The sequence below is a fragment of the Pelodiscus sinensis genome, chromosome 31 (genome assembly GCF_052426305.1).
Source record: "Pelodiscus sinensis isolate ZL-2025 chromosome 31, ASM5242630v1, whole genome shotgun sequence".
In the NCBI taxonomy this organism is placed as follows: Eukaryota; Metazoa; Chordata; order Testudines; family Trionychidae; genus Pelodiscus; species Pelodiscus sinensis.
Window position 1 is genome coordinate 6,291,160 of NC_143082.1, and position 21,013 is coordinate 6,312,172.

Genomic DNA, 21,013 nt, shown 5'->3' on the forward strand with positions numbered 1-21,013 from the left:
GACACTGCACTGAATGGCCGTGCCAGGGCCCTGCGCCCAGGAAGAGGAAGGGGGCTTTGTGGTGCTGGGCTATTGGCTCACTGAGGCACATCACTGCTCTGTGCCTCAGTTTCCCCACTTACAAACAGAGAATAATGATCTTCCCTTTGAAATGGAAGCTCTGTGGGTCAGGGAGGGGCTCCCTCATGTCCATGCAGCACCTGGCATGGTGCCCCCTCCCCCACTTACAGGCCACACGTGGCGCCCTATACCGTGGCCCCACACAGCTTGCAGGTTCTACGTGGCACCCAGCTTGGTGCCACCCGCCGGCTCGCGGGCTCCATGCAGCGCCCCATACAGCAGGCCCTGGCCACAGCTGGAAACCCCTAAGCACAGCAGAAATCTAACTAGCCCCCAGGGACTGGAGGGCGGCGTTTCAAGGGGGCGGCGTGGGGCACTGACAGGAGTAAGTGCTCAGCCAGGCTCCGTTTCATCCCAAGTCCATGGGGCAGATCCTGGCTAGGGCCCATGGGGCAGATCCACGGGAGTCCATGGGGCAAACCCCTGGCTGGGGAACATGGCTGGCTCCTGCTGGCTGAAGGCGAGATTTGACCCCAAGCCTCTGTGCATGGGGTGTCTCTGAGCCCTGAGGGCAGCAGGTTGCAGGCACCAAAGGAGAGACGGGGGGACCCCCAACTGCTAAAGTCGGGGGACCTCCATCCCCTGTTGCAATGGGAGGGTGGCTCACACCTTGCTCCAGCCCCCTGATATAGACACAGCCCCCCCCCCCGCTGCCCTCTGGAAGGTGAGAGTAGGACCAGCTCCTTAGCCCCAGTGATGTGGGCCGGCCTGGGGAACAAGTCAGGGTTACCCCAAGAGGGTCTACATGGGTCTGCTGGGGAAAGGTTCGGGGGACAGATTAGATGGGGGCACAAAGGAGGGGCATGGGGATGGATGGGGGGCAGACACAGGTGTGGCGTCTGGAGGGCACAGAGCTAGAGGGGGTGATGGGGATGGCTGGATGGAGTGGTACAGGGATACCCATCCCTTCTCGGGCAAGCCCCTGTGGGAGTGGGGAGCTGGATAGACACAGAGATCCAGAGAGAGAGAGTGGGGGGGACTGGTAAGTGGGTACAGAGATGGGGGATGGGGCACAGGTGGACGGCTACAGAAACTGAGAAGGGTGGGAAGTGGGTGGGCAGATGGATACAGGAGTGGTGGTGGGGATGGGCGGGTGGGGAGCTACAAAGATGAAGTGGGGGTGAGGGGCTGCACAGAGATGGGGTAGGTGACGGGGGATGGGTGGTTGGAGGAGAGATGCAGAGATGGGGTGGGGGGATGGGCGGGTGGCGAGCTACAGAGATGGAGTGGGGGTGAGGGGCTGCACATAGAGATGGGGTAGGTGACGGGGGATGGGTGGTTGGAGGAGAGATGCAGAGATGGGGTGGGGGGATGGGCGGGTGGGGAGCTACAAAGATGAAGTGGGGGTGAGGGGCTGCACATAGAGATGGGGTAGGTGACGGGGGATGGGTGGTTGGAGGAGAGATGCAGAGATGGGGTGGGGGGATGGGCGGGTGGGGAGCTACAGAGATGGGGTGGGGGGATGGGCGGGTGGGGAGCTACAGAGATGGAGTGGGGGTGAGGGGCTGCACATAGAGATGGGGTAGGTGACGGGGGATGGGTGGTTGGAGGAGAGATGCAGAGATGGGCGGGTGGGGAGCTACAGAGATGGGGTGGGGGTGAGGGGCTGCACATAGAGATGGGGTAGGTGACGGGGGATGGGTGGTTGGAGGAGAGATGCAGAGATGGGGTGGGGGGACGGGCGGGTGGCGAGCTACAGAGATGGAGGCGGGCGCAGGGCTCCGGGAACAATTCGCATAGCAGAGGTGCCAAAAGCCTCTGACCCAAACTGCAGGCCGCGGGGGCCATAGAAACCACCTGAGGCTGGGGGGAGCTGCCGTGACCGCAGCCCCCAGCCCCCCGCAGGGTGCCGAGAGAACATGGTGAAGCAGAGAGGCAGAGCCCAGCAAGTCTCCCCCATTTCTAATGTGACCGTCTCCCGCTGTCCATCCCCCTGCACCCCCCAACCCCAGAACCGCTCCCCAAGTCACCTGCCTGCAGAGCGTGTGGCTCCCCCGCCTGCCCCGAGCTGCGTGTGCAGGAGCAGGCGAGGTGGCCGGAAAGCATTCAGTGCTCCCGCAGGAGGCCCACTGGGAATGCCGCCCCCTCCCCCCGTCTCTCGCCGTACGCCGGAGCTGGGCGCCAGGCAGGTATCGCAGCTCCAGAAACCGGTGACAGACGCCCCCGCGCTGTCCCCGGCTAAATAACAACAGTGAAGAGATGGGGGGAGCGGAATGGCCCCTGGGTGCTGGAACCGGCGCCCTGCCGACCCCGCCCCAAAGCGCCTCCCTCCTGGCCCTGCCTGTCTGCAGAATCCCCCTGGGTGGCAGCCCCCAAGGGGTGGGGGGGGACAGGAAAGCACCCCCTTTCTGCGGTGTCGGTTTGGGCGTGGGTGGGGGTGGATTCACAACAGGTCATGGGTTCAGGCTCTGGCCGGAGCCCTGGCAGGGGCGGATGCGGCATGAAGGGCGGATGCTTGGGGGGCGTAAACCCAGGCCGCTCTCATGCTGGCAGGGCTGACTGACACCCGCTGGGGATCTAGCCCGTTTGGCTGCTACACCAAAACCTGCCCCCTGGGAGCCCCTGCCCAGGCCACACAGTTGGACAAGGCTTGTGATGACAACACCGGGGGCCTTTCATCCTGGGTTGAAATTCTCAAAGCCGCAGCACACCCAGATCATTTCTGACCCTTCCGCCTGACCTCTTCCAGGCCAGAGAACCCACCCAGCCAGTCCTGCATTGAGCCAGGAAGCTGGCGTGGCAGCAGCCTGTGGAACTCACTGCCACTAGAACGCCGTGTTCCGAGAAGAAGGGGACAGTTCTACGGAACAGGAGACTCTCCAGCATTACAGTACAGAGGATGAAGGTGGAACCAAGACACTGGATAGGGACCAATAGCCTAGAGTCAACTGCTACCTACTATTGGAGGAAATATTCCCTGGGCACAGGCTGCCGCAGAATCACCCTGCTTGGGGCACACAGGATACTTGGCTAGAATGGCCCACTGATCTAACACAGGATGGCGAGTCCTGCACATGAACTGGCATCAGACAACCAAGCTCCCTTCCCCTGGTGGGGCCACTCCTGGAAATTCAGCCCTTAAATATCCCTGCCGCAATGTTTACCCAACTCTGAGCACCACCGACTGCTTATCGGGCATTGAACTCAGTGTAATCCGCCGAAGATAAATGGGAGAGTTGCCCTTCGCTGCAGCGTTATTAGGGCTTTTATCCTCTTCTTCATTTACACTTCACCACCAGAGCTAGATTTACTGTTATTACAGCAGCTCCTAGAAAGGCCAAGAGCAGGGCCCTATTGTGCTGCACAAGCCCTGCCCCAGGAGTTCACAGCCCATGAAGGGAAACTGAGGCACAGAGCAGCGATGTGGTTGGTAGGAGCCAGCAGCAGGGCACGCACACACTGTTTAATTCAACACGTGGGGAGGGGCAGTTTCATCTCTTCCCAGCCCCAGGACAGTTTCCAGGAGGAGGAGCCAATCTTAGCCCCGCCCATAAGAGCAAATAACCTTTACAATGTAGGGCCTGACGGTGGAATACAACCCTCCATGGCCAGGTCCAAACTGGAATTTAGGGGAGCCCCCTAATGGTGACCCCAGGTAGTACAGGCCGGGCAGCTGCAGGACACTGTAGGAACTCTGTGGCCAGCAGCCTCGGGAGTGAGCGATCCAGCCATGCAGCAGTGGACTCCTGCTAGGGGAGGCCATGGCTCGAGGCATCACGGGAAAGTAGCTTGTGGGGAGGGGAGGTCCTATGTCTGCCACAGGGCGCCTGGCAGGGGGTTCGTCTACACTCGCAGGTGAGTCCCGTGGTGCAGGGGGAGTCCTAAAGCCTGGGGGTGTCTGTGGAGAGAAGTTTGGGGGGTGTATTCAAGGGGGAGCAGGCCACAGGCACGTGTCAGTCTCATTCCCTTCCTCTGCTTTTCCCACGGGAGTTGTGGCCCTGTGGCTGGCACCCAAGTTAGTTTGCTGCGGTAGCCTTTGAAGAGCCAAGGATGGAACCCAGATCCCTGAGCCTCCCTGCTCTAACCACTACACACCACTGCCTGCCAGTTTGGGGCTGCCCACCCATCGCACCCCCTTCTGGCCACCAGCTTCTCCCTGTACTAACCCCCCCACCCACAGAGCAAGGCCCAGGACCCCGGCTGCCCAGAGCCAGGACTCCGGAAGCAGCAAGGGCAGTGCTTGGGCACCAGTTAATCCTGGCCTCTCCTAACTCAAAGTTCTGGGGTAACATAGGCCTCCACACCCAACCTGGTTCTGATCCAGATCCTGGTTCCTATGATCTCTCCCTTGCTCCCCAACCAGTGGGACAGAACCAGATGGGGGGGGGGGTCTGTGTGAAGGTCACAGCTGACCCACCCTTCCCCCAACAGCTCTGCCAGGCCAGAGGGGAGGGACTTTCCCACAAGGGTGGGGGGGGTGCTCCTGCTGAGGGGGGGGGCTCCAGCTACCCAATGGCAGAGCTCAGTCAGCAAGGAGATGCTTGCGCCTCACTCTGGGGGCATGACCGGCAACCCAGCTCCCAGAGAGCCTGCTCCCTGCCCCACATGCCAAAAGCCTGGGAAAGGGGCAAGAGGCACCGAACAGAGAGCCAGGTGTTGTGGGCTCTGCTACCGACTCCCTGCATGATCTTGGGTCAATCCCTGCAGCTAGCTCTGTGCCTCAGTTTCCCCATCTGTAAAATGGGAAGAAGTGTCAGTCCTCTTCTCTCCCCATCCATTCGGACTGGGAGCTCTTCAGGGCAGGGACTGGCTCCACAGCCCCATCTGGCCCAATGGGGGCCTGGACCCGCTTTCCATCAAGGGCTGTGCCAGCCCCCTCTCAGAGGGTACCTTGTGACCTGCTTTGCCTCCAAAGCAAGGAGCAAATTATTGGGTTGCCTCAGTCCATGCCAGGGATGGCTCAAGCTGGGATTTAGCCCTGCTGCCCCCTCCCCAATTTTCCAGTGGGGCAGGAAGCAAATCCCCCAGAGATGGACAGTTGTGGGGCAGGACACAAGGGAAGCTGATCCGCAGTCAGGACGGTGGGACAAAGGTCAGTGTCTTCAGAAGGAGCCTCCCACACCAGCAACCTGGGCTCCAGGCCCCAGCCCCATTCCCCTGTGCGGGAGGAGCTGGTTAGCATTCCAGAGGCATCCCCCCCCCCCCACGGGGGGAGGGCTTGTTTAGGAGGGGAACAGGAAAACCAGAGAGAAATGCCCTGTCCTGAGAAGCTCACCAGTCTCGCCTCTCCCCCACCCCCATCAGCTCCCTCCTGCAAAATCCCACACTGTCCTCCTCCTCTGTGGGGTGAGATCCCTGGGGACTCCCACCCCAGTGACCCCCCAATCTCCTCCCCCGAAACAAGTGCTCCCACCCCTCCCGCCAGCAAATCGCCATTTTATTATTCAGACCCAGAGCAAATGTGATTGGGGTGGGGAGGGAGCAGGGCTGAGATCCTAGATGGGGGGTGAAAATCCAGGAAATGACACTAACGGGGAGGGAGGGGGCTGGCACGGGAGTGAAATTGACACGGGGAGCGACGGAGCCAGCATAGTAACAGGTTTTTCTGTCCACTCATCCATCCCCCTCCATCCGCCTCTCCCTCCTTCCAGCCATCCTCGCTCTGGGGCTAAGCCCCCCCCCCAGCCCTTTGGGGGAGCAGCTATGTTCCCTGTTTCTTTCCTTTTTGCCCCCATCGAGGGGAAGGTCAGAGGGCCTAGCGGGGGTGCACTGGAACCCTGGACCGAGCCCGAAATCTCTCCCGATCCCAAAGGGGCTTTAAATGGTCCATACCCATGCAGGGCTCGGCTAGCCCCCCATGGGCGGAATTTTTGGATGGAACCCTTAAAACATCACACACAGACAGAGCCCCGGCTGCAGAATCCCCCCCCCCCCCCGCACCACCTCGTCAGACGCGCCACCGATCTTAGGGCTAAGGCGGGGGGAGGGGGCTACACCGGGGTCTAGGGATTTCGTGACGGGAGGGAGGAGGTGATATAATTGCGGTGCAGTGGGGGAGGGGGCTCCGGGCTCTCTGGATTAACCGCCTCCTTCTCGCTTTGTTTACTTCTCTCTCTCCGGGCCGGATCCTGCCGGACTCCGACGTCAAACCGAATTGTGACATGCAAAGGGGGCCGAATCCCCCCCCCCCCTTCTCCCGAGCGGACACGATACATGTCTCTTCCCCACACACCATGGAATCCCTTCCCCACTTACACCGCTGGGGGGGAGATATACGAACCCATCCCCGCAGGTGTAAAGGGATCAGGATCGGGTCCCTCCCCCGCCCCAAAAGGTGAGGCCGCCCGGTTCCAGGCACACGGGCCGGCAAGGGGGGGGGGGGAAATAAAAGGACGTCCCCACCCTGTTTCAAAGGATGGTCAATTCAGCGCCCCCCCCCCCAGTCAGGATTGGCTCCAGGGCGGGGTGCTCAGCACAGCTCCCCCCCACCCCACGGCTGGCAACACCCCCACCCCTCCCTTATTAGCCATGCAGCCCGCATCCTACCATCTTGGAACGATACATATGAAAAACATGTGTCCCCTCTCCCCGCGAGAAAGCCCATAAAATCACGTATTTTTTGGGGGGAGGGGGCTACCCCAATCCTATGTAAGAGCTGTTCTGGATCTAGATCCCCCCCCCCTTCCCCGCAGCAAGATAGGCTCCAGAGCCATTCAGAGCTACCCAGAGCTGGAAGAATAATTCTGCTCTCCCCCTCCAGAGATTACGGTACTCCGGGGTAATTGCCCTCCCCGCACACACACAGACCAGAAAATACTGCAGTAGGAGCGGATCGCGGGGTGCCGGGCAGGTGGCTTTGTCTGCTGCACCCACAGATCAGACGCAGGGGCGCCCCCTCCCCTCCTGCCAATCCCACCGAGGGAGGGGGATTTGGATGCATCCCTTCCTATGAGCATCGCTGCTAGGAAGCGAGCCCCCCCCCCTCCCCTCCCGAGGACTGGCGCAAAACGATCCCTGTCTGGGAAATAGGAGGGAAAACCACCAAACAGATGACGGACCCTCCCTCCCCCCACCCGATATCCTAGCTGGGGGGTGGTCTGAGCCCGGGAGGGGGGTGGTCAATATTTCCGGAGATCCGATCGCTCCGCCGTTCATATCCCCCCCCCCCCCCCGTCCCCATCTCCCTGCAGTTTAGCACAGAATCCAGAGCGAGGGAGGGTCAATGGATCGGTTATTTACCTGGAGGGGGGCCTGTCAGATCTAACCCCCCCCCTCCCCAGACACACACATCAGACGCCAGACAATCAAGCCAGCGCCTTACCTTTAGCGCTCCAGCCTCGGGTCTCAGTCCAGCGGGCTGCTCCATCCGGCGAGTCCTAGTCCACCCCGGCTCCAGACATGTCGCTTCCCTGCGCCCCCCGCCCCCCAGGTGTTATGAAAGAGGCGCGAGCGAGCGCTGGAGACCGGTGGGTAGCGTCCGCCCCGCTCCTCTCTGGATGTGGATTCCGGGGCTAGGCTCCAGCCAGGCGCGGATCGCCTCCGGCTCTCTGCCCTGCAGCGTGCAGGGGCGGGGGTGGGGGGGTCCTCGGGTGGCGGCTCGTTTTCCTCCCCGCCGGATGCTTCTCCAAAAGGGTCCCTTCCCCCACACGATACCACAGCGGGAGGGGGAGAGAAAAATCGCCCAAGCGGCTCCCCCCTTCCGAGGACTCCGGTCCCCCCACCCCAAAACCCGCTCTCAGGAAGTCTCCGCCGGGCGCCCAGCCCGCTCCGGCGCCGCGAGGGGCTGGGTCTGGCTAGATCCACGCGTGACAGGCAGTCCGGGCATGCTGGGGAGCCAGCGTGCGAGCGAAATCAGCCCCGCCAGCCCTGGCTGCTGCGGGGGGCGGGCTGGGGGGCCCCCGCAATTCTACGGAGCGAGGGCGGGGGACGCTTCGGGGGGCGTTTCTCGGCAATCTTCCTCCGGGGGTCGCCGTCTGCGGGGCCTGGCAGCCTGGCAGCCCCGCTAGGCTTCTCCACGGTCCCCCGGCGCCGGGAACGGGGGGGCCCAGCTCAGCCCCCTCGGCAGCCCTGCAGCCGGCGCGATCGGTGCCTCTCCTGGTAGGGACGGGGGAGCCGGGCCACAGCGGGGGGCTGGCAGGCAGGGCGCCGGGCTGCAGGGACTGGAGGCTGGCCGGAAGGTCACGCCTGCTCCGCCCCGGGCAGCAGTCCCCAGCCCGCCCCGGGCGCGGACGCACGATGGGCTGCGAGCGCCCCTCTGCCTCCCCCCGTCCTCCGGCCAGGCGGCTGCGGAGCGCCCCGCGGCACGGCACGGTCCGGGCACTGGGCAGCAATGAAGAGCCAGGGGCTTCATTCAGCGCTAGGGCTCCGCGAGCGGGGAGGGTGGAAAAGCCGGAGTGGAATCCGGGAAGCGGGGGATGGAGGGGAGGGGCACACCTGGGGGGAGAGGAATAGCTGGGGTGGATTAAAGGGGGCTGGAGGGGAGGGGAGGGCACACCTGGGGGAGGGGAATAGCTGGGGTGGATTGAGGGGAACTGGAGGGGAGGGACACACCTAGGGGAAGGAGAGAAAACGGGGACTGGATTTCTATCTCTGGAGAGAGAGAGGCACAGTCTATTTGGTGGGGATGGAGGGGGCAGGAAGGGACACAAAACACGGAACTGAGTATCACCCATGGAAAGGGACATGGGAAATTCACCTGTAGCAGGTAAAGGGAAAAATCCGCACTGGATTGCTTAGCATGGGAGTGGAGAAAGAATAAACCTGGCTGCCCATGGGGAGGAGGCGGGTCCTAGCCTGGATTCCCAGCCCTGGCGGCCTACTGCACGGCCACCTGTGGGAGGCAGGGAGGAGACAAAACCTGGACTGGATCCCACCTGCTGGGGTGTATGTTGCAGATATCCCTGAGTAGCAGACAGGAGGAGTTAAAACCTGGTCTGGATTATACAACCTGGGAATAGATGGGAAAGCTACACCTGATCAACTGTGGAAAGGAGTCAAAATCTGGAATGGATACCTGATTAAGGAGTAGACCCTGCAAAGTTACAGGACTGGCAGCTGGGAGAAGGCAAACCTAGGCCTGGATTCCAGGAGATTGGGCTCCACAAAGAAGGAATTAAGGCTAATCCTGTCCTGGGTGACCCCATAGACATATGTCAGGGCAGATGTTCCAAAAGACAGGCTAAAGTGAACATGTATGTGGCTGACTGGAGGGAAAACCTGATCCAGATTCTAGAAGGAGGGGATTCAAGGAAATGTAGGCAGAGGATTCTAACAGCCGGGGTTAACCACAAAGTCCTGCTAAATTGCAAAGTAATTTCTCCTGTTACCTTTTTCTTCTGTTTTATACAGTTTATGCCCATCAATTTGTAATAAGGATACAGAGCACCAAGCTGTGCCATTTGATCTAACATCATAAGGTGCAATTTTATTACTAGATAAAATCTATTGAGAAGGAATCCATTAAAACATTAGAAACTGTAGCAGAAATTAAAGCTGTCTGAAGGCATCCTCTACCAGACCCAGTCAGCTGGAGGGAAGTTTAGTTTCCCAGACAACCTGATCACAAAAGCATTGCAAATAGTTTGGCCGTGCAATAGAAAAGTGATCAATACGATGTCTTATACAGAGAGCTACAGGCCACAGTGGCTGTGCTGTAGGAAAGTGAAGGGAGCAGAGGAGAATGTAACAGGCCCCAGCAGTGCTCCAGCTTCACTCTTTGGCCAGCACCTCACGCTTGCCCACTTTGTGGAACAGACTGTCTCTTGAGACTCGGACATTTTAGCCCCTCGTGATGCTGCCGCTGGGCAACATAACTGACCTGGATCAGCACTTGTGCCGTTGTCTTTTGAGACACACAGTGGCCACATATAGAGAGTCACACACCTTGGTTAACACTTTGTTTTAACTAACTTGGTGAGTTATAGAGCTACATTTGATCAGTGGGGTGTGTGTGTGTGTGTGTGTGTGTGTATATGCATCTTTCTGAAAGTGTTTGTCTTGTATTAAAGAAGCTGATACAGTCAAGCAGAAGGCCAATGTGAGGTGTGCATATCTAAACGGGAAACCTCCAAAATGTTACACGCCTGATCGGCTGAAGGACTGGCAGCTGCACAGACAGACTATCATTAGAAAATGAATCTACTTCTTCACTGAGGTGTAAGGAATCCCGGGGTACAGGTAGAGGGGAATCCTGGGGTATGGGAGGGGACAAGTCTGGCCTACAGGCAGAGGGGGAATTCTGGCATTCTGGAACAGAGGTGCAAAGAGCTGTTGTGTGTTTCATTCCTGGCTATTTCCTGTTGTCTATGAAAGAACTGAGCCAAATGACTTTATATAGCTCTGTGAAGAGCTACTAACCCAAGACAGAACCATCCAAGAGTGAGAAGAGACCAAGTAACCTCCAACAGCCAGGAGTGTGGATGGAAAAAGGGAAGAGTCGGCCACAGGAACCCACTTAGGGTACGTCTACACTACAGCGCTAATTCGAACTAACGGATCCAGACTAAAAAACTAGTTCAAATTAGCAATTTGCTAATTCGAACTAGCATGTCCACACAGAGTGGACCCTGAACCGGGGTTAAGGATGGCCGGAAGCAGTGCTGGCAGGGCATCAGATGAGGACTTAGAGCGTGGAGCTGCTGTCTCAGGCTAGCTGAGGGCTGTGCTTAAAGGGACCCGACCCCCACCCCAGACAGACAGTTCTCAGGGGTGCCCCGCTTGCAAAGCAGTCCTGGCTTGGATTGCCCGGAGTACCCACACTGGGCACATCACAGCACTTGGCCATCAGCCCGGCTGCACTTGCCGCAGGCTGCCATCTGGGGAGATGGGGCAATTGGGGGGCTGCAGGAGAGCTTCCACCCCCAGAAGCCCGCAGAGCCAGCCCAGTCCTCCCCATCGGGGGCTCGTACCCCATTCCTCCCTCACCTCCTTACACTTACCCCTCCCTAGCCTCTCTTCCTGATGTACTAAATAAAGGACAATTGTGTTCAAAAATAGAATCTCTCTTTATTGAACAAAACTGGGGGAGACTGGGAAAAGGAGGTGGGAGAGGGGAAGAGAGAAGGTGGGAGAGGGGAGGGCAACTAAAATGATGAGGGGTTTGGAACAGGTCCCATACAAAGAGAGGCTAAAGAGACTAGGACTTTTCAGCTTAGAAAAGAGGAGATGGAGGGGGGATAGGATAGAGGTCTATAAAAGCATGAGAGGGGTGGAGAGGGTGCATACAGAAAAGTTCTTCATTAGTTCCCATAATAGAAGGACTAGAGGACACCAAAGGAAAGGAATGAGTAGCAGGCTTCAAACTAGTAACAGAAAGTTGTTCTTCACAAAGCAAAGAGTCAACCTGTGGAACTCCTTGCTGCAGGAGGCTGTGAAGGCTAGAACTAGAACAGAGTTTAAAGAGAAGTGAGATCAAGTCATGGAGGTTGGGTCCATGGAGAGGTATTAGCCAGGGGGTAGGAGTGGTGTCCCTGCCCAAGGTTTGTGGAAGGCTGGAGAGGGATGGCACGAGACAAATGGCTTGGTCACTGTCTTCAGTGCATCCCCTCCAGGGTCCCTAGGGTTGGCCACTGTCGGCAAACAGGCTACTGGGCTAGATGGATCTTTGGTCTGACCCAGGTCGGCCATTGTAAGCTCAGGGCTCAGGGGTCTCAGTGGACCACCTTGATTTTCATGCACACCTGTTCCTGGGCGGCCAGGCTGGCAGCTCTCGTGCCCTAGACGGTCACTTTCCTGTGCCTAGTGCAGAGGTCGTGGACAAGGTCCACGATGTCTGCACTAGACCAGGCGGGTGCCCGCCTCTTGCGGTCCCGGGCAAGCTCCTGGGAGCCGCCAGCCCGGTCCCAGGAAGAGGGGGAGGGCTGGGGGGCATCGGGTGGCTGGCTCGAGCCATGCCAGGTGCAGCGTCTGCTGGCTGGGTGCTGGCAGGCTTGCACCTGGCACGGGCACCGTAGCCAGACCGTGCCCCTTTAAGGGCTCCGGGGCCAGGAGGGGGGCAATAGAGTTTCCCTGGTGTTGGCCAGAGTGGCCACCAGGTAAAGCTGGGGAGGGCTAGCCTCCCACTAGTTCGAATTAAGGGGCTACACACCCCTTAAGTTCGAACTAAGTTCGAACTAGAAGAGCGCTTGTGTAGCGCCTATCAAAGTTAATTCGAACTAACGTCCGTCAGTTTGAATTAACTTTGTAGTGTAGACATACCCTTAGAGGGGCTCACAGGACATAACTTGTGGACATCAATTCCTGGCAGACATCCAACGGATGGTCAAACACTCCAGCACCAACTGGGAATTTCTTCATGACAATACTGGAGTCTTCCAGACACAAGGAGGTGACTCATTTTTTCTCTGAGAAGGGACACAACTCATGCCTTGGGTGGACACGTCAGAGCTTCACTAGGGTCATGCTCACAATAGTTAGGCCAAGAAGAGGAGCCAGGCGCCTGCCAGAAATGGACAAACCAGCTCAACACCTCCAAGGAGAAAGTGTGGAGATGAATTCTTGGGCCAGCAAGTGAAGTGTGAAGATCTAATAGGGACCTGCAGGGAGCCTATGGAGAACCAAGCCTCGTAGCTGTAAAGCAATCCCGAATCCAGCGCTCAGGGAGGGAAGGCAGATCAGCTGTCCCCTGGCAGAATGCCCTTAACACCCAGAACTTGGGGCAGATTGGGAGAGATGCTTACAACGTCCAGGATCTTTCGAGCCAGGGAGGAGCAGGAGGCGCAGATTCACAGAACATTTTGCTGTGATTGACTTGGTAGGTTTTGCCAAAAAAAGAAAAAGTTGGTTGAAAGTTTGCCCTGACTCTAATCTCGAGTCATTGCTACAGTGACAGTGAAGCACGCAGCACATCGTGCCAGCTCCAACTGAGAGATAACAAAACATTTCTCCGTGTATGGCTTCTCTACGCAGACTTGGGTATGACAGGCTAAATGCTTTGGGAGTCCATACCTGAATTACAGCTGTCTGAACGCAGGAGGTGCACTTGTATTGCACTCACGTGTGTCTAGACATAATCCTAACTGACATTTTTTAGTCTGGAGAAACTCGTTACACCAGTGGCTAGTTTACCCTAGAAGTACTACCATGACACAGCTTAGTAATACCTTGGAGCGGCACGTGTTATATCGCCATAGCCTGTCATGTAGACAAGCCCTAGCAAAGGCTATCTGCAACAGGAAACTGGGCTATTGCAAAACACCCTGAGTTCTTCTAAGAGTTCAGTTTAGAGGTCCCACAGATTTTGGTATAAAAAGTACTGGCGCTTCTTAAAGGAACTGACTTGTAAGACAGATTTTACCACTCCCTGAAACTTTGGTTAAAGTGGCATAAAAGCCACGAGTACTGGAGAAATCAGGGCCGGATTAAGGCATGGGCTAGCCGAGCAGCTGCCCAGAGCGCCAACCTATGAGGGGCACCTGATGGCAGTTGTAAGGGGCGCACAGCACCCCTTATAGCTACCATCAGGCGCCACACGCCTGGCGCCCAGATCGCAGGCTGCAGCAGCTCCCGGCGGCCACCCTGTAGCAGTCTGGGCTGGGCCGGGAACGTGTGTCCTGCCGTCGCCAGCTCCGTGCATCCTCCCCCATGCACCAGCACAGGGGCGGGGCCATGCATGCACCCTCCCCCAACTCAGGGCGCAATTAAACTGTCTGCCCAGGGCGTTGGAATGGCTCGGTCCGGCCCTGAAATTCCAGTGAAATTGGAATAGATTCAACGTGGCTCAAAGCATCAGCCGGCCGTGGTCATTCTGAACTGAACGAAGGGTTTTTGATAATTCAGTAACTGGTCTAAATGTCCAAACTCTCCTTCGGAATTGTTTGATGAATTGTTAGAATCCACCTGGCCAATGCTGGACCTGCACCATCAGAGGAGCTTGACTGGAGAGAAACAAGGAAATCTGCAGAGCTTCCTTGGTAAGGAAAGAGGTGCCAGGCTCAAGGGAACATTTTTATTTTCATAACTGATGCAGCAAGCCCAGAGGTGCCAGGGATCTGAACTGCCAGGCCCAGAGGTGCTGGGCTCTGAGCCGCCAGGTCCAGAGGTGCTGGGGCCTTGAGCTGCCAGGCCCCGCAGTGCGAGGTTCTGAGCTGCCAGGTCCAGAGGTGCTGGGCTCTGAGCCACCAGGCCCAACAGTGCCGGGATCTGAGCCGCCAGGCCCAGAGGTGCTGAGGCTCCACCCTGGCAGGCCGTGGCACACTTGACGTGCTATGTTTAAAGACCCATAGCTTCGTGCTGGTGCCAGAGCAGCACAGAGAGGGGATCATTGTCGGGTGACAGAGCTGCACCCAGGCCTTGAACAAGTGGAGCTGATTTATTAGCTCTTGACAAGCGGCAGCTTCCCATGCAGAGTTCAATTTTGATATTGCAAACTGGTATCGGCTGAGCATCTCCCTGTTGCTTTCTGTGATTTCTTATCTGCTTCCCCTGCTATTTTGGCTCCCAGAGCTCATCCGGGGGTCGTGATTCTCCACTCTGGGCTTGAGCTGAGGAGGATAGAGCCACAGAGCAGGGAGGGCCTAGCAGACGTAATTGGGTAACGACGGTATTGACCCAATGTGTGTTTTTTAGCCCTCGCTTTCCTCACTGGCCATGCTCTGCTAGCAGGGAGGGGGTGGCACAGAAACGCTTCGAAGGCCTTATCATCAGTAGGTCCAGAGCAGGCAGGTGACAGGGGCTGGTGCACCCTACACTGGTCTGAGGCTGCCGAAACCCCCTACCCCTGCCTTGTCCCCCCAGGTAGCATTAGGGAGGACGGGGGACTGAATCCCCACCCCCAATGATGCTGCTTGTTGCTTGCTGTTCCCCTTTGGTCACTCTCAGGGAGCGAGAGGAAAACACACAGCGCCCCCACCCCACACACTGTCCCTGCATTCCCTCCCTCCCGGCTGCTGCGGGCAGGGGTGGAGGAGGGAGCGACCCGCACTTCTTGACAGTGACGGAACGGGAACAGCAAGCAACAAGCAGTGTGGGTAGCATCTGGGTGGGCTTCAGCCCCTCCCCACCACCCCACCTTCTACCCTGAGCCCCCCAAGCCCTCAGCCCCCTGACCTGATTCCAGCACCGCCCAACCCTCTGCCCTGAGCTCCTATTCACACCCTCAACCCTGACTCCTGCACCCCCCCACAACCCTGCCCAGAGCCCCTCCCACACCCTGACAACCCCCAACTCAGAGCCCCCTGCATTCCACCCCCTTACAGGTTTTCTTACAGGTACTATCATATTGCACACCCAACCCCTTGCCTTGACCCCAAGCGGGGAGGTAATGCAATAGTGCCAATAAGAAATTTTAGTCCCCTGTATATTTCAGGGCACCTCACAATGGTGCTCAGTATCGTTATTTCCATTTTACAGGTGGGGAAACTGTGGCACGGGGCGGAAACATGACTGGCCCAATGTCACTTGGGCGAGTTGGGAATAAAGCGCTGGTCTTTGGGGTCGCAGTCTCCTGCTTGGCGCCTTGGTGCTCTTAGAGCTGGGTCATCTTCTGTCCTGTGTCTGTGCAGCTCCTAGCATAGTGTGGCCCCGGTCAGTGACTGGGACTCAGCGGTGTTACCATAATACACCTAATAAATGCACACTATGTCCATGACTGGGGCACCGAGGTGTTACCGTAATATAAATCCTATACAGCACCTAGCACCCTGGGATCCTCATCTGTGACTGAGGCTTGCAGATGCTATTGCAATACAAATCTTCCTCCCCCTCCTCCAGACAACACAAGGGCACAACAGGCACAAAACCTGGCCTGCATTTCAGGAGAGTGAACTGGAGTATGTATAGAGCCCAAAAATCATAGACAGCCTCAGGAGTGCCTTTAGTGAAGGCTGCCAAGACGTTCCTGTATGAGACCTGTTTTCAGACATTTATAATGTTGCCAGACTTTAACCCTTAGGGCTGAATATTTCCAAGCTGGGTGTCTGCCTAAGGCTGAATTGTTCTGGAAAGTTTCAGCTCAATTGATTGAGCCATTTCCAAGAATGAGCTCGGGGGAAGATACATTGTTTTGCCCCAGTTAAAATAATTCCTGTGGCTGTTGCATTGAGACGGGCCAGCATCCCTGTGCTTGGGAGCAGGGATTGGAAGTTTGGCGGGGGAATTGTCCTGGGGCAGGGAAATGCCTTTTGCATCGCCTGGGAAAATCTGCTCAAATGTAGCCAAGTTAGGAGTTCTGAAAATCTCCATTTGCACATGCTCAGTAGACACTTGTTAGGCTTTGGCTGCTAAATCTGTTGGCAATGAGCATGCTCCAGCCCTTCACAGCCGCTACCCAAAATGAAATGAATGGGTAGCAGCTTTAAAACTAATAAAAGAAAGTTCTTCTTCACACAGCGTATAGTCAACCTGTGGAACTCCTTGCCAGAGGAGGCTGTGAAGGCTAGGACTATAACAGAGTTTAAAGAGAAGCTAGATAATTTCATGGAGGTTAGGTCCATAAAAGGCTATTAGCCAGGGGATAAAATGGTGTCCTTGGCCTCTGTTTATCAGAGGCTGGAAAGAGATGGCAGGAGACAAATCGCTTGATCATTGTCTTCAGTCCACCCTCTCTGGGGCACCTGGTGCTGGCCACTGTCGGCAGACAGGATACTGGGCTAGAAGGACCTTTGGTCTGACCCAGTACGGCCGTTCTTATGTTCTTATGTTCTTAGGCCTGTCCTGATGGCACAGGGTGACTGAGCATACTCCAGGCCCTGGCTGCAGGGGCTGAGCCGGGTTCCAGGACTGAGAGCAGGGAGCCTATACTAGCCATACCCCCTGCTGGTGCCCAGGCAGCGAGGAGAGAAAGGGGGACGCTGCCTTACTGGAAGACAGGAGGCTGAGGGGTGGGGAAGGAAGCGGGAGAGGTGTTGGGGGGAGGCAGATATGGAACCCAGGACAGGTGAAGGAGGATGGAAATCTGGCATAAGAGGGGTCAGAAGCAGGAGCTGAGGCAGGGACACAGGCAGAGGTGGGTGATGGAGAATAGGAACGAGGAGGAGGGGGCTGGGGAGGCTAGAAGCAGAGGGGGTGCAGGGACATACGAGGAGGTATGGGGGAGGGGTAATGGGCAGGAGCAGGATGGAGAATTTGGGGGATGGATGGCCACTGGGGGTTAGCACTCTGGGAAGAGATGGAGCAGGAGCTGGGGCAGGGGTAGAAACAGCAGGGTCAGGGAGAGATGCAGGGGGGGGGGGGGTGCAGAAGAGTAACCAACAGGGCCTCCCACCCAAGAACTGGGCAGTGAACCCAGGAGTCCTGAGTCAGAAACCCCTTGGCACAGTGTGTGGCTCAGCTCCTCTTGTGGCAGGTCCACCCAGTTTGTGCAGCACAGTGATGAGAAAGGTGCAGAAAACCCCGGAGGACAGTAATAACTGTGCTTAGGGCAGAGCTTGCATGGCGACGGGAAATACGCCTTGGGCCACATACTGAATGAAGATAAACCTGGAAACCCGGAAAAGCTGATCCTTCAATGAGCCCTGCTCACCCTGGGCCATAAATGAGACAGGACCCTGTGAAAAGAATAGCACGGGACCAGCAAAAGTGTCTCACAATTACACATGCACCAGTGGGCAGAGTTAAGGTTACCTAAGCAGCCTTAACTGTGGCATTTTTCCAGCATTGGAGCCCTTGATTTTGCTGCCTCAGTGTCCTTTTAACATAGCATCTTGGGTTTTTAAAAAATGTAATCAAGATAAAAAGTCAAAAATCTATAACAGCTCCCCTCCTGAGTCATGGGCTACCCGCAGGATTTGGCCTTAAGACCCAGAGCCCCTTGAGCTAAAAGATCACTTGTCAGAGCAATAAGTTGCAGGGAGCAGATATTAACTGGGGACAGAGCCCTACATGCTCTGCTCCGGTCAGCAGAGCTGGGGTGGGGAAATTGGAGAAAACGATGTTTTCAGATAAGAGTCGAAGAGTGATGAGGAAGCTCTTGAGCCGGTGGTGGAGAGAGGCAGCTGGATGCCACTGAACTTAGCTGGCTCTGGCTGAGTCAAGATTTGGAAACGAAGGCAGCTGGGGGGTGGGGTCCGGGAGTCAGGGTTCTTTGCACTGCACAAGGGAGACGGGGCGGCAGCAGCTCCCAGCGCTGGAGTCAGTAGAGATGGGACGCAGGGCGGAGCTTCCAGGAGCCCTTTCCCACAGAGGTGCAGCTGAGGTCATGAGAAACAAGCCCTGGCCTTCAGGATAATGAAGAGAGCTCACCGGGTAAAGAGATACCTTAGGAAATCCATCTCCCTTGGGATGCAAAGCTGGGTCATTACCACGTGAAGCTGTTTATTTATTTTCCCAGACTCTGCAAAACCCTCTGCTTGTTTTCATTGCAGCCCCTTGCACTTAAGCATCAGGCACACGCTTGGAAGAAAAACCTCTCTTGCTTAGCAGCAAGGCTGCCTGGCCTAGTGGGAAGAGCCCAGGCTTGGGATACAGGAAATCTGGGTATTGTGCCTGGGTCCATGCTGCTGGGTGGCCTGGGGCAAGTCACCGCCCCACCCTATACCTCAGTTTTTCCATCTGTAAAATGGGGGTGAGGATACTGGCTTCCTCTGTCCAGCATGTTGAGATCTGCTGATGAGAAGAAGTCGGGAAGGCATGGGAAAGCGCCGGCTGCCCCCCACCGAGTCCTCCAGCAAAATCAGGATGCAACTGCTATTTCTACTATTAATAACATTTAGAGGGAGGGGGGTGGAGACATTTCCTGTGGGAAAGGACGTCTAAAAGCCAACACTTTTAAAGGGACAGCGCGTTAGTAGCAGGGCCACATGCAGCTCACAGACACAGAAAGCTGCCAGCACAAATCTTAGCAACTGTAGCAGAACTCGAGGCTAGCGGAGAGACACGGGCTGACAAGGAGGAAGAGAGCGATCAGGGTTGTTTAGGGGGCCGAGGGAGGGGAGAAAGGGCTGCAGGATAATGATGGGACTGGTGTTCTGGTTGCCCGGAATCATGGCAAAATGTCAAATTCACTTGAAAGGCTCAAAACTGAGCTGGGGAGGCACTTTTGGTCTCCTCTGGAACTCCCCACCACTAGCCGTCTGGGGGACTGGCTCTTGCTTACAGCGCGAGTGGCTCTGGGTTCCAGACATCCCTCCCAAACTCTCTGGGGTGGGAATGAAAATGTTGGCAGCCTCAAGATTAACCACAGAAACAATCTGCCGAGGCCTGTGTCAGAGCCTCCCGCCCCGGGTGGCTTTTCTAAAGCGCTGCCCGGCTCCTTCTGCTCAAGACCACACGCGGATGATCCCAGGGTCCCTTCTGGCTTTGGAATCTATGACCGCACAGTATTTAAACTTTTCATGCAGCCGTCAGTGTGTTTACCCCTCCCCTGTGAGCCAGGGCCGGGCTGTTACCCTCCTCAACTCAGCACAGGTGGGGGAAACTGAGGCATAGCAAAGCTAAATGGCTGGTCCAAGGTCATGCAGGAATGCTGTTGCAGAGCAGGGAACAGTCACTGGCTGGTGCTCTAACCACTGGGGACTCCTTTCTAGCACTGGTCAGGGAAGGGCCCCTGGCCCCTAGAGCTGAGTCCAGTGGCTTCCGTGTGGCTAACCCCCTCCCCGAAGGGCAGTCCTTCTGGATTTGGAGACTTGAAGTGATGCAGCAGCCACCCTTCTCCCTGCGGGGTTGTTCCAAGGGTTTGTCAGCCTCCCTGTGATAAACCGGCCCTTTATTTCCAGAAGGAATGGGTCTGACTTTAGTTTCCAGCCGCTGGTTCTCATCCTGCCGTTCTCGCTGGATTCAAGAGCCTTCAGTGCCAGGTCTTCTCTCCCCATGAGGTACATAGCTGCTGTAATCAAATCGCCTCTCCAGCTTCCTTCTGCTCAGCTGCACAGAGGGGACTCTCACGGCTCCCACGGGCAGGCCTGTTTTCCAGTCCTCGCATCCATTTGGTGGCTCCTTCACCTGTTTTGCAGCAGCCTTTTTAAAGCGTGGACCCCAGAATCAGCCACAGAGCTCTGGTCTCGCTCTCCCCACCTCTGTACACGGAGGGGAAAGCACCACCGCCACCCCGGGGGAAACTGAGGCCCAGAGCGTGAATTGACTTGCCCAGGCAGGCTGAAACAAAGCTACATATTGGCTCAGGTCTCCCAGATGGTAAGTTATGGCTCTAAGAACCGGCCCCTCTGCGCTCCCTCTGGAGCACAAACGCTGAGAAAAACGTGGGACATTTCTCCAGGGTCATCCAGACATAGAACAGCTTCAAAGTAGGACCCAGAGTCCTGGAGGAACCTGGGGCTTCCTCACACTCTTGTGGTTAGGGTGGAAGTTTCCACTTGGGGCTGGCTGTACTGATCCCTGCAGAGCTCCTGCCTCCAAAGTAGCTGGCACCAGCCTCCGTTGTGATAGGAAACTGGGGCTTAAGATGGGCCCATTGGTCTGAGCCGGAGAGTCCAATGCTGGGGAAGGGAGTCACCAACTGTAGGGACGGGTTTATTGGTGCCCCAAAGCTACAATTCTGTTCTCAACCCATCCCTCATTATCCTTTGCCACTGTCCCTCACAGTCTGCTTCTGTCTTGACTATCCTAAACAGTTTGGTATCATCTGCAAACTTTACCAACTCACTGCTTACCCCTTTCTCCAGATCATTTATGAATAAGTTGAAAAGGATTGGTTCCAGGACTGACCCTTGGGGGACACCACTAGTTACCCCTCTCCAATCTGAAAATTTACCATTTATTCCTACCCTTTGTTTCCTGTCTTTTAACCAGTTCTCAATCCATGAAAGGACCTTCCCTCTTATCCCATGGCCATGTAATTTACACAAGAGCCTTTGGTGAGGGACTTTGTCAAAGGCTTTCTGAAAATCTAAGTATACTATATCTACTGGATCCCCCTTGTCCGCATGTTTGTTAACCCCTTCAAAGAACTCTAATAGATTCGTAAGACAGGATTTCCCTTTACAGAAACCATGTTGACTTTTGTCCAACAAATTATGTTCTTCTACATGCGTCACAATTTTATTATTTACTATTGTTTTGA

The 21,013-nt window shown here is 56.6% G+C and overlaps 1 protein-coding gene across 7 annotated transcripts in view; it reads right to left on the minus strand.

Moving 5' to 3' along the window:
- Positions 1-8,425, minus strand: part of ADGRL1 (adhesion G protein-coupled receptor L1) — a 102,433-nt gene extending 94,008 nt beyond the window's left edge. For 4 of the 7 annotated variants that reach the window (XM_075902218.2, XM_075902217.2, XM_075902216.2 and 1 more), the window contains exon 1: positions 7,382-8,424. The gene's annotated coding sequence lies outside the window, so the exon portion shown is untranslated. Of the gene's footprint in view, positions 1-7,381 lie in introns of all 7 variants that reach the window. The other 3 variants (XM_075902223.2, XM_075902221.2, XM_075902219.2) reach the window with 1 other exon arrangement.
- Positions 8,426-21,013: the final 12,588 nt, after the last annotated feature.